Genomic DNA, 12502 nt, shown 5'->3' with positions numbered 1-12502 from the left:
TGATCACTAGTAGTGCTGGTTTGATTTCCAAATAAAACTAACATTAACTACCAAATGCTTGACTGGACTTTAAACTCTAGAGCATCTTTGGCAGTGTTCACTACCTCTGTCATTGCACTCTCTTCATAGGAATCGGTTCATGGAACATATTTTTTTCGTATGCGTTCCTTATTGAACCACTGTCTACAGTTGCTCTCCCAAGACTAAATTATGCCGGAAGAGGGAATACATGCAAGAAAAAAATCGATCTGAAGAAAATAGATGAACTCACACTCTCAAATTACTGCTGACACACACCGGGATCCCACACCTCAAGACTGAGGAAGAACTTGGAGATCACCTTGGAGTTATCTATTCTGAGAGTAAAATGCAGAAAAAAAAATGACAAATAGATTAACTTTCTCTTTACTCATCCATAATTTACATCTATCTGCCTTGATAACTTCTCCTCTATCCGATCCCTTGCTTGAGCTATCAATCCCATTGGATGGGTTTTCCTTGACAGATCAAAACCCATGACTCTGACGTCATCCAGGAATATAGACAATGATTTTCCATGGCTTATGGGGATTCCTCTGTCATCGTTTCTGGCTCAGATCTCCCCGGTCAAAATGATTTGCACTCTACTTATGGGATTATGTGTCAGTAGACACGATTTCCAAATATTAATTAATCTACATGTAAACTCCTTGTTGAAATTGGACTATATCTAACATCTCTAACCAGTATCCCAGCATGCAGTGTGTAGATTATGATGTGGACCTCAGACTCCCAATGTTGTGGTCATCATGGATGTCTCAGAGGACTCCCAGATGTTTTTTTTTTTTTTGGTCATCAATGATCCAACATCATCCCCCCAGGTCCTAAATTGTGCTGCATTTATTGAGCCGCTGATCACTAGTAGTGCTGGTTAGATTTCCATTTAAAACTAACATTAACTACCAGATGCCTGAGTGGACTTTAAACTCTAGAGCATCTTTGGCAGTGGTCACCACCTCTGTCATTGCATACTCTACAAGGATTCGGTTTGAACATATTTTTTTTCGTATGCGTTCCTTATTGAACTACTGTCTACAGCTGCTCTCCCAAGATACTAAATTCATACCGGAAGAGGGAATACATGCAAGAAAAAAAATCGTTCTTGAGAAAATAGGATGAACTCACACTCTCACAATTCTACTGACAAAAACCGGGAATCCCAAACCTCAAGACTGAGGAAGAACTTCGAGATCACCTTGGAGGTATCTATTCTGAGAATAAAATGCAGAAAAAAAATGACAGAAAGATTAACTTTCTCTTTACTCATCCATAATTTACATCTATCTGCCTTGATCACTTCTCCTCTATCCAATCCCTTGCTTGAGCTATCAATCCAATTGGATTGGCTCTTCCTGACACATCAAAACCCATGACTCTGACGTCCCCAGGAACATAGACAATGACTTTCCATGGCTTATGGGGATTCCTCTGTCATCGTTTCTGACTCAGATACTACCCGGTCAAGATGATTAGCACTCTTCATATTGGTTTATGTCTTAGTAGACACAATTTCCAATTTTTTCTTTAATCTACATTAAAACTCCATGTTCAAAGTAGACTGTTCCTAACATCTCTCACCAGGATCCCAGCATGCAGTGCATAGATTATGATATGGACCTCAGACTCGCAATGTTGTGGTCATCATGCATGTTTCAGACGACTCCCACATCTTTTATGGTCATCAATGATCTAACATCATCCCCCCCAGGCTCTAAACTGTGCTGCATTTATTGAGAAGCTGAACACTAGTAGTGCTGGTTAGATTCCATTGAAAACTAACATTAACTACCAGATGCTTGAGTGGACTTTAAACTCTAGAGCATCTTTGGCAAAGGTCATTACCTCTGTCATTCCACACTCTTCATAGGGATCATTTCATGGAACATATATTTTTCGTATGCGTTCCTTATTTAACCACTGTCTACAGTTGCTCTCCCAAGATAATCAACTCATAGGGGAAGAGGCATTACATGCAGGAAAAAAAATCGAACTGAAGAAAATAGGATGAACTCACACTCTGGCAATTCTACTGACACAAACCGGGAATCCCAAACCTCAGGACTGAGGAAGAACTCTGAAATCACCTTGTAGGTATGTATTCTGGGAGTAAAAGGCAGAAAAAAAATGACAAAAAGATTAACTTTCTCTTTACTCATCCATAATTTACAGCTATCTGCCCTGATCACTTCTCCTCTATCCAATCCCTTGCTTGAGCTATCAATCCACTTGGATTGGCTCTTCCTGACCCATAAAACCACCATGACTCTGACGTCAACAGGAACATAGACAATGATTTTCCATGTGTTATGGGGATTCCTCTGTCATCGTTTCTGGCTAAGTTGTCCCCGGTCAAAATGATTGGCACTCTTCTTACGGGATTATGTGTCAGTGGACACGATTTCCCAATTTTAATTAATCTACATGTAAACTCCTTATTCAAATTAGTCTATTTCTAACATCTCTCACCAGGATCCCAGCATGCAGTGCATAGATTATGATGTGGACCTCAGACTCCCAATGTTGTGGTCATCATGGATGTCTCAGAGGACTCCCAGATGTTTTTTTTTTTGTTCATCAATGATCCAACATCATCCACCCAGGCTCTAAATTGTGCTGCATTTATTGAACGGCTGATCACTAGTAGTGCTGGTTAGATTTCCATTTAAAACTAACATTAACTACCAAATGCTTGACTGGACTTTAAACTCTAGAGCATCTTTGGCAGTGTTCACTACCTCTGTCATTGCATACTCTTCATAGGAATCGGTTCATGGAACATATTTTTTCGTATGCTTTCCTTATTGAACCACTGTCTACAGTTGCTCTCCCAAGATACTAAATTATGCCGGAAGAGGGAATACATGCAAGAAAAAAATCGATCTGAAGAAAATAGATGAACTCACACTCCCAAAATACTCCTGACACACACCGGGATCCCACACCTCAAGACTGAGGAAGAACTTGGAGATCACCTTGGAGGTATCTATTCTGAGAGTAAAATGCAGAAAAAAAAATGACAAAAAGATTAACTTTCTCTTTACTCATCCATAATTTACATCTATCTGCCTTGATCACTTCTCCTCTATCCAATCCCTTGCTTGAGCTATCAATCCCATTGGATGGGTCTTCCTGACACATCAAAACCCATGACTCTGACGTCATCCAGGAGTATAGACAATGATTTTCCATGACTTATGGGGATTCTTCTGTCATCGTTTCTGGCTCAGACCTCCCCGGTCAAAATGATTTGCACTCTACTTATGGGATTATGTGTCAGTAGACACGATTTCCAAATATTAATTAATCTACATGTAAACTCCTTGTTGAAATTGGACTATATCTAATATCTCTAACCAGTATCTCAGCATGCAGTGTATAGATTATGATGTGGACCTCAGACTCCCAATGTTGTGGTCATCATGGATGTCTCAGAGGACTCCCAGATGTTTTTTTTTTTTTGGTCATCAATGATCCAACATCATCCCCCCAGGTTCTAAATTGTGCTGCATTTATTGAGCCGCTGATCACTAGTAGTGCTGGTTAGATTTCCATTTAAAACTAACATTAACTACCAGATGCTTGAGTGGACTTTAAACTCTAGAGCATCTTTGGCAGTGGTCACTACCTGTATCATTGCATACTCTTCATAGGAATCGGTTTGAACATATTTTTTTTCGTATGCGTTTCTTATTGAACTACTGTCTACAGTTGCTCTCCCAAGATACTAAATTCATACCGGAAGAGGGAATACATGCAAGAAAAAAAATCGTTCTTGAGAAAATAGGATGAACTCACACTCTCACAATTCTACTGACAAAAACCGGGAATCCCAAACCTCAAGACTGAGGAAGAACTTGGAGATCACCTTGGAGGTATCTATTCTGAGAGTAAAGTGCAGAAAAAAATGACAAAAAGATTAACTTTCTCTTTACTCATCCATAATTTACATCTATCTACCTTGATCACTTCTCCTCTATCCAATACCTTGCTTGAGCTATCAATCCAATTGGATTGGCTCTTCCTGACACATCAAAACCCATGACTCTGACGTCATCAGGAACATAGACAATGACTTTCCATGGCTTATTGTGATCCCTCTGTCATTGTTTCTGACTCAGACACTACGCGGTCAAGTTGATTAGCACTCTTCCTATGGGATTATGTCTTAGTAAACACAATTTCCAATTTTTTCTTTAATCTACATTAAAACTCCATGCTCAAAGTACACTGTTCCTAACATCTCTCACCAGGATCCCAGCATGCAGTGCATAGATTATGATGTGGACCTCAGACTCGCAATGTTGTGGTCATCATGCATGTTTCAGACGACTCCCACATCTTTTATGGTCATCAATGATCCAACATCATCCCCCCCAGGCTCTAAACTGTGCTGCATTTATTGAGAAGCTGAACACTAGTAGTGCTGGTTAGATTCCATTGAAAACTAACATTAACTACCAGATGCTTGAGTGGACTTTAAACTCTAGAGCATCTTTGGCAAAGTTCATTACCTCTGTCATTGCACACTCTTCATAGGTATCAGTTCATGGAACATATATTTTTCGTATGCGTTCCTTATTTAACCACTGTCTACAGTTGCTCTCCCAAGATAATCAACTCATAGGGGAAGAGGCATTACATGCAAGAAAAAAAATCGAACTGAAGAAAATAGGATGAACTCACACTCTGGCAATTCTACTGACACAAACCGGGAATCCCAAACCTCAGGACTGAGGAAGAACTCTGAAATCACCTTGGAGGTATGTATCCTGGGAGTAAAAGGCAGAAAAAAAATGACAAAAAGATTAACTTTCTCTTTACTCATCCATAATTTACAGCTATCTGCCCTGATCACTTCTCCTCTATCCAATCCCTTGCTTGAGCTATCAATCCACTTGGATTGGCTCTTCCTGACCCATAAAACCACCATGACTCTGACGTCAACAGGAACATAGACAATGATTTTCCATGGCTTATGGGGATTCCTCTGTCATGTTTCTGGCTAAGTTCTCCCCGGTCAAAATGATTGGCACTCTTCTTATGGGATTATGTGTCAGTGGACACGATTTCCCAATTTTAATTAATCTACATGTATACTCCTTATTCAAATTATTCTATTTCTAACATCTCTCACCAGGATCCCAGCATGCAGTGCATAGATTATGATGTGGACCTCAGACTCCCAATGTTGTGGTCATCATGGATGTCTCAGAGGACTCCCAGATGTTTTTTTTTTTTGGTCATCAATGATCCAACATCATCCACCCAGGCTCTAAATTGTGCTGCATTTATTGAACAGCTGATCACTAGTAGTGCTGGTTTGATTTCCAAATAAAACTAACATTAACTACCAAATGCTTGACTGGACTTTAAACTCTAGAGCATCTTTGGCAGTGTTCACTACCTCTGTCATTGCACTCTCTTCATAGGAATCGGTTCATGGAACATATTTTTTTCGTATGCGTTCCTTATTGAACCACTGTCTACAGTTGCTCTCCCAAGATACTAAATTATGCCGGAAGAGGGAATACATGCAAGAAAAAAATCGATCTGAAGAAAATAGATGAACTCACACTCTCAAATTACTGCTGACACACACCGGGATCCCACACCTCAAGACTGAGGAAAAACTTGGAGATCACCTTGGAGTTATCTATTCTGAGAGTAAAATGCAGAAAAAAAATGACAAATAGATTAACTTTCTCTTTACTCATCCATAATTTACATCTATCTGCCTTGATAACTTCTCCTCTATCCGATCCCTTGCTTGAGCTATCAATCCCATTGGATGGGTTTTCCTGACACATCAAAACCCATGACTCTGACGTCATCCAGGAATATAGACAATGATTTTCCATGGCTTATGGGGATTCCTCTGTCATCGTTTCTGGCTCATATCTCCCCGGTCAAAATGATTTGCACTCTACTTATGGGATTATGTGTCAGTAGACACGATTTCCAAATATTAATTAATCTACATGTAAACTCCTTGTTGAAATTGGACTATATCTAACATCTCTAACCAGTATCCAGCATGCAGTGTATAGATTATGATGTGGACCTCAGACTCCCAATGTTGTGGTCATCATGGATGTCTCAGAGGACTCCCAGATGTTTTTTTTTTTTTGGTCATCAATGATCCAACATCATCCCCCCAGGTCCTAAATTGTGCTGCATTTATTGAGCCGCTGATCACTAGTAGTGCTGGTTAGATTTCCATTTAAAACTAACATTAACTACCAGATGCTTGAGTGGACTTTAAACTCTAGAGCATCTTTGGCAGTGGTCACCACCTCTGTCATTGCATACTCTACAAGGATTCGGTTTGAACATATTTTTTTTCGTATGCGTTCCTTATTGAACTACTGTCTACAGCTGCTCTCCCAAGATACTAAATTCATACCGGAAGAGGGAATACATGCAAGAAAAAAAATCGTTCTTGAGAAAATAGGATGAACTCACACTCTCACAATTCTACTGACAAAAACCGGGAATCCCAAACCTCAAGACTGAGGAAGAACTTGGAGATCACCTTGGAGGTATCTATTCTGAGAGTAAAATGTAGAAAAAAAATGACAAAAAGATTAACTTTCTCTTTACTCATCCATAATTTACATCTATCTGCCTTGATCACTTCTCCTCTATCCAATACCTTGCTTGAGCTATCAATCCAATTGGATTGGCTCTTCCTGACACATCAAAACCCATGACTCTGACGTCACCAGGAACATAGACAATGACTTTCCATGGCTTATTGTGATCCCTCTGTCATCGTTTCTGACTCAGACACTACCCGGTCAAGTTGATTAGCACTCTTCCTATGGGATTATGTCTTAGTAAACACAATTTCCAATTTTTTCTTTAATCTACATTAAAACTCCATGCTAAAAGTACACTGTTCCTAACATCTCTCACCAGGATCCCAGCATGCAGTGCATAGATTATGATGTGGACCTCAGACTCTCAATGTTGTGGTCATCATGCATGTTTCAGACGACTCCCACATCTTTTATGGTCATCAATGATCCAACATCATCCCCCCCAGGCTCTAAACTGTGCTGCATTTATTGAGAAGCTGAACACTAGTAGTGCTGGTTAGATTCCATTGAAAACTAACATTAACTACCAGATGCTTGAGTGGACTTTAAACTCTAGAGCATCTTTGGCAAAGGTCATTACCTCTGTCATTGCACACTCTTCATAGGTATCAGTTCATGGAACATATATTTTTCGTATGCGTTCCTTATTTAACCACTGTCTACAGTTGCTCTCCCAAGATAATCAACTCATAGGGGAAGAGGCATTACATGCAAGAAAAAAAATCGAACTGAAGAAAATAGGATGAACTCACACTCTGGCAATTCTACTGACACAAACCGGGAATCCCAAACCTCAGGACTGAGGAAGAACTCTGAAATCACCTTGGAGGTATGTATCCTGGAAGTAAAAGGCAGAAAAAAAATGACAAAAAGATTAACTTTCTCTTTACTCATCCATAATTTACAGCTATCTGCCTTGATCACTTCTCCTCTATCCAATCCCTTGCTTGAGCTATCAATCCACTTGGATTGGCTCTTCCTGACCCATAAAACCACCATGACTCTGACGTCAACAGGAACATAGACAATGATTTTCCATGGCTTATGGGGATTCCTCTGTCGTCATTTCTGGCTCAGATCTCTCCGGTCAAAATGATTTGCACTCTACTTATGGGATTATGTGTCAGTAGACACCATTTCCAAATTTTAATTAATCTACATGTAAACTCCTTGTTGAAATCCTTGGACTATATCTAACATCTCTAACCAGTATCCCAGCATGCAGTGCATAGATTATGATGTGGACCTCAGACTCCCAATGTTGTGGTCATCATGGATGTCTCAGAGGACTCCGAGATGATTTTTTTCTGGTCATCAATGATCCAACATCATCCACCCAGGCTCTAAATTGTGCTGCATTTATTGAACAGCTGATCACTAGTAGTGCTGGTCAGATTTCCATTGAAAACTAACATTAACTACCAAATGCTTGACTGGACTTTAAACTCTAGAGCATCTTTGGCAGTGTTCACTACCTCTGTCATTGCACTCTCTTCATAGGAATCGGTTCATGGAACATATTTTTTTCGTATGCGTTCCTTATTGAACCACTGTCTACAGTTGCTCTCATAAGATACTAAATTATGCCGGAAGAGGGAATACATGCAAGAAAAAAATCGTTCTGAAGAAAATAGGATGAACTCACACTCTCAAAATACTGCTGAAACACACCAGGATCCCACACCTCAACAGAGGAAGAACTTGGAGATCACCTTGGAGGTATCTATTCTGAGAGTAAAATGTAGAAAAAAAATGACAAAAAGATTAACTTTCTCTTTACTCATCCATAATTTACATCTATCTGCCTTGATCACATCTCCTCTATCCAATACCTTGCTTGAGCTATCAATCCAATTGGATTGGCTCTTCCTGACACATCAAAACCCATGACTCTGACGTCACCAGGAACATAGACAATGACTTTCCATGGCTTATTGTGATCCCTCTGTCATCGTTTCTGACTCAGATACTACCCGGTCAAGATGATTAGCACTCTTTCTATGGGATTATGTCTTAGTAAACACAATTTCCAATTTTTTCTTTAATCTACATTAAAACTCCATGCTCAAAGTACACTGTTCCTAACATCTCTCACCAGGATCCCAGCATGCAGTGCATAGATTATGATGTGGACCTCAGACTCGCAATGTTGTGGTCATCATGCATGTTTCAGACGACTCCCACATCTTTTATGGTCATCAATGATCCAACATCATCCCCCCCAGGCTCTAAACTGGGCTGCATTTATTGAGAAGCTGAACACTAGTAGTGCTGGTTAGATTCCATTGAAAACTAACATTAACTACCAGATGCTTGTGTGGACTTTAAACTCTAGAGCATCTTTGGCAAAGGTCATTACCTCTGTCATTCCACACTCTTCATACGGATCAGTTCATGGAACATATATTTTTCGTATGGGTTCCTTAATTAACCACTGTCTACAGTTGCTCTCCCAAGATTATCAACTCATAGGGGAAGAGGCATTACATGCAAGAAAAAAAATCATACTGAAGAAAATAGGATGAACTCACACTCTCGCAATTCTACTGACACAAACCGGGAATCCCAAACCTCAGGACTGAGGAAGAACTCTGAAATCACCTTGGAGGTATGTATTCTGGGAGTAAAAGGCAGAAAAAATATGTCAAAAAGATTAACTTTCTCTTTAATCATCCATAATTTACAGCTATCTGCCCTGATAACTTCTCCTCTATCCAATCCCTTGCTTGAGCTATCAATCCCATTGGATGGGTCTTCCTGACCCATAAAACCACCATGACTCTGACGTCAACAGGAACATAGACAATGATTTTCCATGACTTATGGGGATTCCTCTGTCGTCGTTTCTGGCTCAGATCTCCCCGGTCAAAATGATTTGCACTCTACTTATGGGATTATGTGTCAGTAGACACGATTTCCAAATATTAATTAATCTACATGTAAACTCCTTGTTGAAATTGGACTATATCTAACATCTCTAACCAGTATCCCAGCATGCAGTGTATAGATTATGATGTGGACCTCAGACTCCCAATGTTGTGGTCATCATGGATGTCTCAGAGGACTCCCAGATGTTTTTTTTTTTTTGGTCATCAATGATCCAACATCATCCCCCCAGGTTCTAAATTGTGCTGCATTTATTGAGCCGCTGATCACTAGTAGTGCTGGTTAGATTTCCATTTAAAACTAACATTAACTACCAGATGCTTGAGTGGACTTTAAACTCTAGAGCATCTTTGGCAGTGGTAACTACCTGTATCATTGCATACTCTTCATAGGAATCGTTTTGAACATATTTTTTTTTCGTATGCGTTCCTTATTGAACTACTGTCTACAGTTGCTCTCCCAAGATACTAAATTCATACCGGAAGAGGGAATACATGCAAGAAAAAAAATCGTTCTTGAGAAAATAGGATGAACTCACACTCTCACAATTCTACGGACAAAAACCGGAAATCCCAAACCTCAAGACTGAGGAAGAACTTGGAGATCACCTTGGAGGTATCTATTCTGAGAGTAAAATGTAGAAAAAAAATGACAAAAAGATAAACTTTCTCTTTACTCATCCATAATTTACATCTATCTGCCTTGATCACTTCTCCTCTATCCAATCCCTTGCTTGAGCTATCAATCCCATTGGATGGGTCTTCCTGACACATCAAAACCCATGATTCTGACGTCATCCAGGAGTATAGACAATGATTTTCCATGACTTATGGGGATTCTTCTGTCATCGTTTCTGGCTCAGACCTCCCCGGTCAAAATGATTTGCACTCTACTTATGGGATTATGTGTCAGTAGACACGATTTCCAAATATTAATTAATCTACATGTAAACTCCTTGTTGAAATTGGACTATATCTAATATCTCTAACCAGTATCTCAGCATGCAGTGTATAGATTATGATGTGGACCTCAGACTCCCAATGTTGTGGTCATCATGGATGTCTCAGAGGACTCCCAGATGTTTTTTTTTTTTGGTCATCAATGATCCAACATCATCCCCCCAGGTTCTAAATTGTGCTGCATTTATTGAGCCGCTGATCACTAGTAGTGCTGGTTAGATTTCCATTTAAAACTAACATTAACTACCAGATGCTTGAGTGGACTTTAAACTCTAGAGCATCTTTGGCAGTGGTCACTACCTGTATCATTGCATACTCTTCATAGGAATCGGTTTGAACATATTTTTTTTCGTATGCGTTTCTTATTGAACTACTGTCTACAGTTGCTCTCCCAAGATACTAAATTCATACCGGAAGAGGGAATACATGCAAGAAAAAAAATCGTTCTTGAGAAAATAGGATGAACTCACACTCTCACAATTCTACGGACAAAAACCGGGAATCCCAAACCTCAAGACTGAGGAAGAACTTGGAGATCACCTTGGAGGTATCTATTCTGAGAGTAAAATGTAGAAAAAAAATGACAAAAAGATAAACTTTCTCTTTACTCATCCATAATTTACATCTATCTGCCTTGATCACTTCTCCTCTATCCAATACCTTGCTTGAGCTATCAATCCAATTGGATTGGCTCTTCCTGACACATCAAAACCCATGACTCTGACGTCACCAGGAACATAGACAATGACTTTCCATGGCTTATTGTGATCCCTCTGTCATCGTTTCTGACTCAGACACTACCCGGTCAAGTTGATTAGCACTCTTCCTATGGGATTATGTCTTAGTAAACACAATTTCCAATTTTTTCTTTATCTACATTAAAACTCCATGCTCAAAGTACACTGTTCCTAACATCTCTCACCAGGATCCCAGCATGCAGTGCATAGATTATGATGTGGACCTCAGACTCGCAATGTTGTGGTCATCATGCATGTTTCAGACGACTCCCACATCTTTTATGGTCATCAATGATCCAACATCATCCCCCCCAGGCTCTAAACTGTGCTGCATTTATTGAGAAGCTGAACACTAGTAGTGCTGGTTAGATTCCATTGAAAACTAACATTAACTACCAGATGCTTGAGTGGACTTTAAACTCGAGAGCATCTTTGGCAAAGGTCATTACCTCTGTCATTGCACACTCTTCATAGGTATCAGTTCATGGAACATATATTTTTCGTATGCGTTCCTTATTTAACCACTGTCTACAGTTGCTCTCCCAAGATAACCAACTCATAGGGGAAGAGGCATTACATGCAAGAAAAAAAATCGAACTGAAGAAAATAGGATGAACTCACACTCTGGCAATTCTACTGACACAAACCGGGAATCCCAAACCTCAGGACTGAGGAAGAACTCTGAAATCACCTTGGAGGTATGTATCCTGGGAGTAAAAGGCAGAAAAAAAATGACAAAAAGATTAACTTTCTCTTTACTCATCCATAATTTACAGCTATCTGCCCTGATCACTTCTCCTCTATCCAATCCCTTGCTTGAGCTATCAATCCACTTGGATTGGCTCTTCCTGACCCATAAAACCACCATGACTCTGACGTCAACAGGAACATAGACAATGATTTTCCATGGCTTATGGGGATTCCTCTGTCATCGTTTCTGGCTAAGTTCTCCCCGGTCAAAATGATTGGCACTCTTCTTATGGGATTATGTGTCAGTGGACACGATTTCCCAATTTTAATTAATCTACATGTAAACTCCTTATTCAAATTAGTCTATTTCTAACATCTCTCACCAGGATCCCAGCATGCAGTGCATAGATTATGATGTGGACCTCAGACTCCCAATGTTGTGGTCATCATGGATGTCTCAGAGGACTCCCAGATGTTTTTTTTTTTGTTGATCATCAATGATCCAACATCATCCACCCAGGCTCTAAATTGTGCTGCATTTATTGAACGGCTGATCACTAGTAGTGCTGGTTAGATTTCCATTTAAAACTAA

The 12502-nt window shown here is 39.7% G+C and overlaps 1 long non-coding RNA gene and 14 other non-coding genes across 14 annotated transcripts; all 15 read right to left on the bottom strand.

Moving 5' to 3' along the window:
- LOC102555254 (uncharacterized) overlaps positions 1 to 12502 on the bottom strand; it is a 209357-nt gene that overhangs the window by 94262 nt on the left and 102593 nt on the right.
- On the bottom strand, positions 757 to 845 carry LOC120093332 (small nucleolar RNA SNORD113/SNORD114 family). Its single transcript, XR_005486436.1, has one exon. It is a non-coding gene; the product is annotated as a small nucleolar RNA SNORD113/SNORD114 family (small nucleolar RNA).
- Positions 1651 to 1731, bottom strand: LOC134479552 (small nucleolar RNA SNORD113/SNORD114 family). Its single transcript, XR_010052920.1, has one exon. It is a non-coding gene; the product is annotated as a small nucleolar RNA SNORD113/SNORD114 family (small nucleolar RNA).
- On the bottom strand, positions 2539 to 2624 carry LOC134479529 (small nucleolar RNA SNORD113/SNORD114 family). Its single transcript, XR_010052897.1, has one exon. It is a non-coding gene; the product is annotated as a small nucleolar RNA SNORD113/SNORD114 family (small nucleolar RNA).
- LOC120093330 (small nucleolar RNA SNORD113/SNORD114 family) lies at positions 3427 to 3514 on the bottom strand. The gene has a single exon (XR_005486434.1). It is a non-coding gene; the product is annotated as a small nucleolar RNA SNORD113/SNORD114 family (small nucleolar RNA).
- Positions 4320 to 4400, bottom strand: LOC134479543 (small nucleolar RNA SNORD113/SNORD114 family). Its single transcript, XR_010052911.1, has one exon. It is a non-coding gene; the product is annotated as a small nucleolar RNA SNORD113/SNORD114 family (small nucleolar RNA).
- LOC134479518 (small nucleolar RNA SNORD113/SNORD114 family) lies at positions 5207 to 5293 on the bottom strand. The gene has a single exon (XR_010052886.1). It is a non-coding gene; the product is annotated as a small nucleolar RNA SNORD113/SNORD114 family (small nucleolar RNA).
- On the bottom strand, positions 6095 to 6182 carry LOC120093329 (small nucleolar RNA SNORD113/SNORD114 family). Its single transcript, XR_005486433.1, has one exon. It is a non-coding gene; the product is annotated as a small nucleolar RNA SNORD113/SNORD114 family (small nucleolar RNA).
- LOC134479530 (small nucleolar RNA SNORD113/SNORD114 family) lies at positions 6988 to 7068 on the bottom strand. Its single transcript, XR_010052898.1, has one exon. It is a non-coding gene; the product is annotated as a small nucleolar RNA SNORD113/SNORD114 family (small nucleolar RNA).
- LOC134479533 (small nucleolar RNA SNORD113/SNORD114 family) lies at positions 7879 to 7963 on the bottom strand. The gene has a single exon (XR_010052901.1). It is a non-coding gene; the product is annotated as a small nucleolar RNA SNORD113/SNORD114 family (small nucleolar RNA).
- LOC120093369 (small nucleolar RNA SNORD113/SNORD114 family) lies at positions 8767 to 8847 on the bottom strand. Its single transcript, XR_005486458.1, has one exon. It is a non-coding gene; the product is annotated as a small nucleolar RNA SNORD113/SNORD114 family (small nucleolar RNA).
- On the bottom strand, positions 9654 to 9741 carry LOC134479523 (small nucleolar RNA SNORD113/SNORD114 family). The gene has a single exon (XR_010052891.1). It is a non-coding gene; the product is annotated as a small nucleolar RNA SNORD113/SNORD114 family (small nucleolar RNA).
- LOC120093367 (small nucleolar RNA SNORD113/SNORD114 family) lies at positions 10547 to 10633 on the bottom strand. The gene has a single exon (XR_005486457.2). It is a non-coding gene; the product is annotated as a small nucleolar RNA SNORD113/SNORD114 family (small nucleolar RNA).
- Positions 11439 to 11519, bottom strand: LOC134479542 (small nucleolar RNA SNORD113/SNORD114 family). The gene has a single exon (XR_010052910.1). It is a non-coding gene; the product is annotated as a small nucleolar RNA SNORD113/SNORD114 family (small nucleolar RNA).
- Positions 12327 to 12415, bottom strand: LOC120093331 (small nucleolar RNA SNORD113/SNORD114 family). The gene has a single exon (XR_005486435.2). It is a non-coding gene; the product is annotated as a small nucleolar RNA SNORD113/SNORD114 family (small nucleolar RNA).

This window comes from Rattus norvegicus, chromosome 6 (genome assembly GCF_036323735.1).
Source record: "Rattus norvegicus strain BN/NHsdMcwi chromosome 6, GRCr8, whole genome shotgun sequence".
Taxonomy (NCBI): domain Eukaryota; kingdom Metazoa; phylum Chordata; class Mammalia; order Rodentia; family Muridae; genus Rattus; species Rattus norvegicus.
The sequence above is the reverse complement of the archived record's forward strand: the minus strand, read 5'-3'. Positions and strand labels throughout refer to the sequence as shown.